Consider the following 10,826-nt stretch of genomic DNA (forward strand, 5'->3'; position numbering starts at 1 on the left):
CTTCCTTCCTTCCTTCCTTCCTTCCTTCCTTCCTTCCTTCCTTCCTTTCCTTCCTTTCCTTCTTTCTTTTCTTCCTTCTTTCCTTCTTTCCTTCTTTCTTTGTCTATCCTTTGTTTGTTCATTCATTACTTTCTATTAAACATCAGAGCAACTGAAGAAAACAGCTGGAGAAGGAGTCTATTGAACTTCTGAACCATCCTTCCTCTGTAGCATCTGCTGGTGCTGAACAGTCCTCTAACCTCAAGGGTCATTGTTGCTGCAAAAACAGCTGAGCCGACCCTGCTGCAGAGCCAGGCTCCCAACAAGAGTGGCCTTATAATTATTTTAATGATTGCATTGAGGCCATACCTTTTAGATATTAATAACATTATTTAGAGAAGAAAAGCAACAGCAGCTACACAGCACTGAAAAATGGAGTGCATCAACTTGACCTTGTCACCCATTGTTTTTGTCTTTTTGTCTATGCTCAGTGAACTGAGTCAGGAACTGCAAGCAACATCCACTGATTCCATGTAGTGTGTGCATTTATTTTGCTGTTTTTTTGTTAAAATATTTTAGATTGTCCATGCGTGCTGCGATACTATTATCCAGTGCAATCAAATCTACTTCTTCCCTAGTAGTAAAAGTGGAGGTTATGATGATTAGTTTGTTACGAATTGTAAAGTGCTCTGTAGACGTGAGCTTAAAAGCATTATTTTTTTACCTAGTGGTAGTGCTTCTGTTTTGTTCTTTATAAACACAGCTGCGTCTCACTTTTCAATTTGTTTTTAAGGCGTATCTTAAAGGAAACACACAATTAAATCTACTTTCAGTTCTCTTGTGCATCTTTATTTTCATCAGATAAAACCCAAAAGTCTTCATAAAACATAAAATTGTGGACGAAGTGGGAAAGAGTGAAAAAAAACACACTAAAATGATAATTGTGTTGTTGTCACTAAACTGTATACATATATACCATAGACAAATACCTAATGTTTAAACTGCAACTGCACAGAGAATTGCATTTCTAGAAGTACCTGCAAACCCATTGGCCATTCTGCCTGTTTCTGATGGATGTTAAAGCTCTAAAATGTAAATTATAATCACCAATTTTGGTAAGTTTGCATTAATGCAATTATTTTACACTCCTATATATATACAAACCTATATGTTAAATATTTAAATTATGTATACAATTTATGCATATAGTGTTTAACTTAATATGTTGCATATATATAATATTACATTACATTTATATACATTTTTAACTTGAGGACGTAGCCATTTAAGCAAACACTTCTTTGAAAAGTGTGCAGACAACGTGTGCTTTGTAGATCAGAAACCATGTTGAGTGAACAGTCTGAAGCCAGTGTTGTAGCTGGGCAAGGAGCTCCAGAGTGCAATCTCTGTCCTGACTCAGCAGGAATGAGACAGAGCAGTTGCAGCATGGGGCAGGGGGGACAGATCAGCTCAGGTATCTTTGTTCCATCAATGCTATCCTCCTTCAAGGACAGGGAGGTTCCCTGGTGAAAATGTCTGGGAAGTAAGGACAGAGAAATTGAAGGTCTTTTCAATGATAGCAGTATCAAATATTGTGTCTAGCAGCTTACTTGACCTACTCCATTCCCTTCCTCATTATCTGCAGGCAGACCACTGAGAGAGCTGGCGTGCCAAAAAGGAGGCATGAGTTCAAGATGAACTGAGTAACCTTCAGACTTCAGATCTACATCATGAACTCTAGATGTGCACAGAAATATGGAGTTCAGGAAAGACCTACTCAAGCCCATACGCTCTGTAATGGTAAAATGCTTATTTGGTTGTGACTCTTTAATATCCTTTTGTCCTTTCTTTGTGGATAAAAGGGACATCTTTCATGAAATTAATCCTTTTACCTATAAGATTAAGAAGAACACATACCAGCTACCTTATAACTACCAATGCTCCCGCTGGTTGTCTATCACACCAAACCTATTAAAACAGAGAAGGTTCAAATGAACCTACTGCCAACCCACACAGTTGCAGGTGTTTTCCAAAAGATTACTTTTCAATAAAGCTGGAGAGCCTCTTCTCAAGCAGCGCATTACATTGCATCTACCACTCACATAGATTTTGGGTTGCCTGGTATTTACACCACTCTCTCCAAGTGCAAAGTAAGTTCTGTATATTCCTTTAAATTGCAAAACACAGGCAAATAACTCCACATCAAATTTAGTTAACAGTAAAAGTAGGATGCTGCTGCTTCCCCACACCCCCACCTACATTCCCATCTAAAGGAGTCGAAGGCAGTTTGCTTGTCAAAAGCTAATCAAATGCATATTGACTACTAACCTAAATTAGATGTCTTGCCTTTCCTAAACGTTGCAGTTTTTCACATCCGTTGTTTTTTACCTTGCTTTATATGAAAAGGTGAAGGACTTCAGTGAGTCAAAACTAGCTCTGCTATTATTCATTTGAGTACTATCTGATGTTTTCCTTCACAGCCAACAGTTCCCACTTCACTGAGTTTTAAACCCTCATACGTGTTTATTTCATTCTAGCACTGTAGGAGTACTGTGGGATACTGGAAATGTATCAGAGGTTATGATAGGGTGCATGAAGCTGACCATTAAAAAGGAAAATTACCACAAAGCTGGAGAAGAATATATGCCAGAGTCCTCACACTCTTCAGTGAGAAAATCATGGACTGCTCTTTTCCATATTGTTCTATATATATAAATATATATATATGTAACTATATATAATATAAATATATATTGTTAGAAGGGATTCAGCTCTGTGCTTACTCATTTCTTCAGATCATATTTTGATAAATTCCAGGTAACTGGATATAGGAAAAATATATAACTTACAGCACAGTGTGCTACGTAAGAAGGATTGGGTGTATATCTATGATAGTAAATATCAGTTATTATGGGCCAGATACAAGTAAGTTATTGAAGACTTGAAGACTGGACTGACAGTAGAACACATCCATCTATATGCCTTTTCATTAATCACATCTCTGTAAAATTGTGATACAACTTTCTGAAATTCTGGGGAAAATAATTGCTCTATGTTCCAGAGCCCAGAGTGTGAAAGTGAATCTGAATCAGCAGTTTCACTTGTATCTCTGGCTGGCCTTGTGCTGTGCACTCACAGTACTTGATAAGTACACTTACGTAGGTAGGCACTGTGGCCTCACGTTACAGATGAGGAAGCTGAGGGTCAGAGAACACAGTTAATTCAGATGCAGTGTTAAAAAAATGTTTTTAGAAAATGTAAAACATTTTATAAAGTGTAAAATACATTAAAATGTACTTTCCATTTTCTGAATTAAAACAGAAATCTCAATCTTTCCTCCTTAAGGGACAGAAGTTTTGGGATGCAGTGTGCCACAGTAGAACCCTATCTGAGTAGTGTGATTGTCACAGCAGCTGTGAATTTGCATCTGCACATAATGGCAAATGAATAAAGCCATCAGTGAAATTACTAAATGAGACTAATAGGTCAGTGATTCTTTATATTACAAAGAAGTGAAACTAAGGTTTAGGTCCTTTGCTTGAGTGTGCATTACACACAGAGAGACTGCTTCAGAAGACCTCTACTGGCATATGGAAAAATTTGGATTACAGAAGTTACCTCCAAAATTTCACTGAACTGCACTAGATTTGATTTGTGAAGTCTTATTTGTATTCAGTCAGAAAAAGTATCCTAGAAGCACATCATGCAAAAGGCACACGTGTATTGTTTTGGGTAGCTTTGCTGTACTGAAATTTAAGAGGCAGATGAAACATGGAATGCACAACAATCTCTTAAGTGTCAACACCAGGGAGAAAAATCCAAGATTTACAGCATTGCATTCTGAGTATTTCATCTCCTGTTTCTTCCATCAGATCAATTACAGATCAAAATTACTGTCCCTGCATAGCTTTTGCTGGCTTTGAAAGATCTGAGCTGGGTAACCATGTTTTTTTTTGGTCTCTCTTTTCCCTCCTGACCTAGGCAGTGAATACTTGAAAGGCTAAAATCTCTTCATCTTTCTTGCTGATGCTCTCTGGGGGCTTTGTACAGGTGGGGTTACAAGAAGCAGCAGGGTCAGAGAGAGGTGAAAACAGCCAGTGCAGTTGCTGCTGCTCTGCTGGTATAGGAATCAGAGAAGGATTTTCCATTCAGAGCTTCTAGAGGGAGTCCGGTGGAAGGGCTGTAAAGCTGATTAAGGGCAAGGAACGCCTCCCATGTGAGGAAAGGCTGAGAGACCTGGGACCCTTCAGCCTGCAGAAGAGAAGGCTGAGAGGAATCTCATTGCTGTTTATAAATGTCTGAAGTGTGGGAGTCAGGTTGTTGGAAATGGACTCTTTGGTGGTGAGTAACAAAAGAACAAGAGGCAGTGGGTAAAAACTTGAATACAGGAAGTTCTGTGCTAATACAAGAAAGAATTTATTTTCTGCAGGAGTGACAGAAGAGTGGAATAGGCTGCCCAGAGTGGTGGATTTCTCCTCATTTGGAGACATTCAAGACCAATCTCTGTGACCTGCTGTAGGGAGTGTGTTATAGCAGGGGAGCTGGAACTGATGATCTCTAGAGGTCCCTTCCAAGCTCTATCATTCTGAGATACTGTGATTCTGTCATCTGATGAATGCTTAAAATACACTTTTTGCAGAACAACACCTGGTAAGGGGAGAATCAGTTAAAAGAAGTTAGTCTTCAATACTGCATATTTGTGTGCATGCTGATGAGGAATAGGAGAACAATGTTTTTACTGTATTTAATTGTCATTGTGTGAAGCCAGTAGAAAGGATCCATTTGAATATCATTGAATATGGACTATATTTTCTGAAAGCAATTCATGGCAATTTACTAATCAACTCATAGTTTCAAATAATGTTAAACTCCTCTTTCCCTCAAGGCTTTTTACTGCCGATTGAAATGACTTCTTTCAAATAGCTGAGGCATGTGCTCTTCATTCAAAACGAAGAAAACAACAGCTGCTCAATAAGGTCATAGAATTGTTGTCAGTAATGTCTGTAGATGTCACGTGGACAGGCTCTACGAAACACAGTGAAGAAAATTTTCCATACGCTCATCCCAGATTTTCCTGGGAAATGATGCCTTTTATTTTGGAAAAGCTTTCTATTTTGCATATTCTGAACATTGAATTTTAAATATGAAAAGGATGAAAAGTTGTTTGTTTGAGAACATGGCATTCAGTTCAAGCAGTTTGGAAGCTTCTCGGTAAGAAAGAGAAAAAGAAAAAGATTGAGTCATACACCGTGACATTCAGAGCCAGCCTCTCTTGTCGTTGTCAGAATCTGGTGTTCAAAAGGAACAAGTTTATTCTCAACGGTATTTCCATACACAAGTGCTGCTCTGAAAATAATGCCTCCTTTTTTTTTTTTTTTTTTATGTTGGCCCATAATATCAGAGGCAGGTTTGGTTACATAGCAGAGGCTAAGCCTTTCTGCCAGTATTCCACTCCATGTTGTTGCCACGTGACAGATGGCAGCAGAGGGGCAGTCTGACAGAATGGTGTCCGACATGGAAGTGCATGTGAAGCAAACATGTGGAACTGAATTCCTCCATCCAGAAAAAATGGGACCCATTTGATATTCATCAGTGCTTGTTCAAAGTTTACAGAGACCAACCACTGGACAAGAGCACAGTGAGGCAGTGGTTGGTGCATTTCAGCAGTGGTGACTATCTCAGCGGTGCAGACTCCTAGGAGCACAGCCTGCAGGCTCTTGCTCACAGCAGATGAAAATGCACAGTTAATGGTAATGACTGTGTTGAAAAATAGCATTTCGTAGCTTTTTCGCTGTATCAAACAGTGTTACTGTGCTCTTTTGTGTCAGTTGTAGTTTCCATGGAAATAAATGGGAGACTTTACTTTCAGAGCAACTGAAGTAAATAAAATTTATGTAAGAGCACACGTAATATATACATAAAATGTGTATAAAGTGTGTATTACAGCTTGTTTTTGATTTATTTTAATGAAATAAGAAAACTGACTTTCTGTCTCTGCAGTTAATACATGCTCTTTGGCCTTGTCCTAAAATCTGTCTGACACCTAAGAGAGCAAACTTATACTAGTTTTAATACAATTATTGTTATGCATGTACCACACCTCTTCAGAGACTTAGGATTTTACCAAAGATTGTAGAGTACTGAACTCAGTTTGTTACCGAGTTTGGTAATGTAGAGCTCAGTTAGAGCTCAGTTCTACTGGGCCGAGTTCCAGTGAATTCAGTTAGACATTTAAATTCTGATATGGGACTCTAAATGAGAGACCTGAATGCAAAAAGGTACAGAATGTCAGTCCAGGGCTTTTCCACATCTTTATGCCACAGGAAACAAAGTTGCTTGGCACTGAACAATTTTTGAATTATAGGATGATATGAAATCACAGAATCACCAAGGTAGGAAAAGACCTCCAAGATCGTCCAGTCCAACCATCCACCTATCACCAACAGTACTCACTAAACCATGTCCCTCAACACAAAATCCAAACATTCCTTGAATATATGGTAAAACATGTTGTTAGTTACAGAGTCTGGGAAGGAACTAGTTAATATAGAAAGATATTTTAAAGTTGATTCCTTAGCAGCGTGCTGCATCTGGATGGTCAGAACAGAGTAAGTCATGCTGTGTCTATTCATACTATTCTGAGATTCTGTTTATGGATATTATATTTCAATATTTTATTCTCAGTGCACACATTTAATTTAGTTGGACTGCACACATACATTGAGCTGATCATATGCAAATGTATTTGGATCAATTCCTTTGAGAAAAATACAGAATCTGTTAATAAAAATGGGAATGAGTAGAACATATATATTTTTTTAATTCTGATGGGGGTGGTTTCCCAGCTGTGTGTGACAGAAGGTGTTTTTATTTCAGTGGTACAGCCTTGTTGGAGAAGGAGGGCTCCATTTATAAGGCAGCATGTGCTATTGCTGAGTCTTTCGTTTTTGGAGTGTTCCGTAGAGTCTTAAAGGAAGCAGATATTTGGAAAACACCTAAGAAGTTTTGGGACATCATCTCAATAAATTGTGCCTCTGTTTCAAAAGTTGGGGATAGAAGAGCAGCGCCCTAACACAACGTGGACGTGCATGCAGGCAGCACCTGCAGTGTCCATAAGACACTGCCAAGCCTACAGTAAGCACAGTTATCCATATGCATTAATGTGCAACTCAGTCTGTTTCAAATTAACCTTGTCAATTAGTTCAGTGCAAGAGGAGTTTTGGGAAGGCTGGTGTGTGTTTACACTGTGGGTGCTGCAGCTCCTGCAGACACACCTGAGTTGTTTCCTTACTGCATGCTGTGGGCAAGGCCACTGCTGCAGCACAGAGTCCAGTGCAGGCCACATTTATTTACAGAGGTGTCAGAGAGCAGGATTTGCAGCCTGCTGAGTTCCATGCTGCTGCTGACACTGGTATGTAATCTGGTACAGCTGCACAAACTCTGCCCAACGCTCTGTTTTTGGCCTCCTTTGGCATCTGTGGAGATGCGTAAACAGTATGTTTAAACTGTATTTAATGCAAGGATCTTCCACGTGCACTGAATTATCTAGTTTCAGAACCCATGGGACACAGCCCTGCCTCTGCAGAGCACAGCACTCTTGGCAATTAATTACTCCGAGAGGTGGAATCAATTAGGGCGTAATCTGAAGGTTATTGTTTGGAGCTATCTGGTTGTCTGTAACTTCATGTAGAATGCCTGCATTCTACCTGAGCATTCCTGAACACAGTGCTGCTTTTATCACTTTTTGAAAAAGGCTCCTGTTCTGCAGCGGCAAAATCTGTCAAGATTTTCAATCATAATGAAATCCACCAGATTTCAATTTTATGGGGAAATCAGTCAAATTCCATGAACTTTCCTGTAGTCTTCAACGGACAAAAGCATTTTGTAGTCTCTTTTAACAGGCATCTACTGATCTCACGATGCCCACCCCACTGTGTGAGAAAGTAGTTCAGTTTTTCACTGCCAGTGCTGTTTCCACAAGTAAATGACAAAATAAGCATTCAGAGAGCTTGTAAGACTGAACAAAGTGATTACACCTGCAGGATTGCAACCGCTCCCAAGTTTGGTCGTAAAAGTAATTATCAGTGTGACAAAAATGCACTATTTGTTCTTTCATTGTTTTTGTTTCTGAAGCACAGTAGAGGAGAGCAGAACTACTTGTTGTGTCTGGGTGCCTCAGAACCACTGATATTTGGATAAAATGTATCCAGTTTCTTAATCAATAGTCCTTATGAAATGTGAAATCTGTTTCAATTGATTAGGATATCCCTTTGTTCTGAAATGTTCTTTTTTGGACATCTTTCTCTTCTTATTCCTTGTTTTCATTATACAGCTTTGCATCCTCAACTCTAGCACTGAAGAAACAAGAAAACGTATTTACTGAGGAGTCGTTGTAAAAAGTTACATGCTGGATGAAGGTCTGGCACACCAGTATCAGCTGCCCTGATTCTGTGGCCCATTCCGAATGGTTGCCCAGGTGTGATAAAGAAGTAGGTGAGAGCCAATAATACGACCAAGAAACTGATTCAATGATAGTCAGGACGTATCTCAAATATGAGTAGGCTGTAGATTTTTAGATGGGTGTTTTTTGTAAACTAGAAAGCATTTTAGTTTACCATCATTTCACAGCAGTTATGAGAACTGTGTAGCAGGACTTCACTACTCACTTGAAGAAGTCACTGCAATATACTATACGCAAACACAAGATAATTGCAGTGAACATATAACTTTCATTTAAGAATTGCTTTTGTGTACAAACCTTGGAACGTGACCCACAGCATGGCTGGTGCCATGATGTCTCTATGTCACACCCATAGGAACTGAGAGGGCTTTGCTTAAGATGTTCATAGATCGTTCTAGTTGAATTAAATCTGTGTGGGTCCTCTAGAAAACACTGGGGTCTGGCTGTACCCTCTGGCTGTACCCTGTGTATTTGTCACCACTGACCTGTTGAAGCTTAATTAGTGTAAAAACCTGTGAAAGGCTCGGATTTTTCTTAGATAAGCAAAACTAAAGTAGCAAGGTTTGATTTTCAGGTAAATACTGCACTTTTTATTTGCCATTCTTACTTCAGCAGACGTTTGAGGGCAATTAGCCAACATTAATATACAAACACGTTCTAAATAGTATCCTAGCAATTTCTTGTGGTTTCTAAGTCACATTCTGCTAAAGCCTCCGTGTAACCTGATTTTTCTTCCTTACCTCAATTTTTTGCCTCTTTTACTAATCACTATCTCTGACTCTATTTGTTCATGGTTTTCTCTTCTTCATCCATGACCCCTATGATCTTGTTTTGTTGTAACTGACTAAATACCCAGTATCTCATTCAACCTGGAACTAAACAATCTTCAAAGTCCCTCCTTCCCAAATCATCCTATGATTCTAATTTATTTCTAGATTGCAGCTTACTAAAAATGCAGAATGTGACAATGCAGTGAGATTTTAGTAGTTTTGGCAATGCAGTTCTGAGCAGTGCTACTTTGGGTCCTCTACCTGAGTTTTTCAGTCATTTCTCCAGTCTGAAGACAGCCAGTGACAGAGGCTGAGAATAAGTGATGAAATTAATGGATTATCAGCAATGATTCTCATTAAGAAAGATCCCAAAAGTAACCACTGAATGCATTCCTGTGGTTTCTCCTGCTCTACCTTTTCTGTGATCTTCCTGTTGTCTGCCTGCAAGCCTCTGGGGACAGATGAACAAAGACCAGAAACAACTTCCTCTAAAACCATGGCAAAAAAAAAGCCTTCAACCTTTCTCCTGATGCAATCTTTAGTGCAGTTGAAGAAGTTTGAACAAGTTTTGAAGTGTAAGATTCAGAAGAAGGAGTGAAACAGAGCAGCCTAGACTCAGAACGTTTACATTTAGCAGCAGATACACTACATAGAATCATGGAATGATTTGTGTTGGAAAGAACCCACAAGATCATCTAGTTCCAACCCCCTGCTGTAGGCAGGGACACCTCCCTCTAGACCAGGTTGCTGTAGGGGGCTGGAGTCTTCAGTGCTCTCCTTCAGTATGGCACATGAGTATCTTAACACTAATGAAAGCCCTCTTTGAGAAACCTTTCTGCTTTGGAATACGAGAGGACATACTAGATGACAAAAAACAGTTCAGTACACACAGAATGCACCCTAACTTATTTTGTAATATATTCCACATAGGCAAGACCTCACCCCTGCTTCCAAACAGTGCATACAGCCAAGTCCTTTGCTGTGGCTTCTGGTGGTGGCAGTGCACGTGGCTTGTGTTCTTAGAAGTGTGGATTTGTTTCTCATCTTCTCTAAAAACTGCAGTCTTCTTTACAACTTGGTAATCAACAGTAAGAGAGGATTCTCTCTTTCACCTTGTTACAGTCCTCATCTTTGTAATAAATAATGTATATAAAGCAATCAATATGTATGTACATCTATTCTCAGTTTTGTATTGCATAAGAATTACAGAACATGCTTTCTTATTTAGAAAGCATCATGCAGTTTCTGCCTTACTCTAACTTGCTGCTATTTTTTCCCTTATAACTCACATTTGGTTGCTCTTTAAGTAATGGATATGATTCCAGGTTGTTTTAATTCTGTTGAAAGACATAATTAATTATTCTTTCATTTACAGTAGCCATGAGATAGGGCTTGCTTAGGGGTGATTGTTCTAACCTATCAGGTTTGTGCTCAAAATCTTCCAGAAAACTATCATCTGCACATCTGTGTGTGCATTTGCCCCTCATAGGTACAAACACTGCATGCACAGTAGTTTGGTATCAGAGGGACTTCTAGTCTGAGGTTTTCTGGTTCCATGCTAGAACAAATAATAGAATAGAATAGAATAGAATAGAATAGAATAGAATAGAATAGAA

Source organism: Centrocercus urophasianus, unplaced genomic scaffold (assembly GCF_019232065.1).
Source record: "Centrocercus urophasianus isolate 14NV4802_14NV808 unplaced genomic scaffold, USGS_Curo_1.0 seq_31, whole genome shotgun sequence".
Classification (NCBI taxonomy): domain Eukaryota; kingdom Metazoa; phylum Chordata; class Aves; order Galliformes; family Phasianidae; genus Centrocercus; species Centrocercus urophasianus.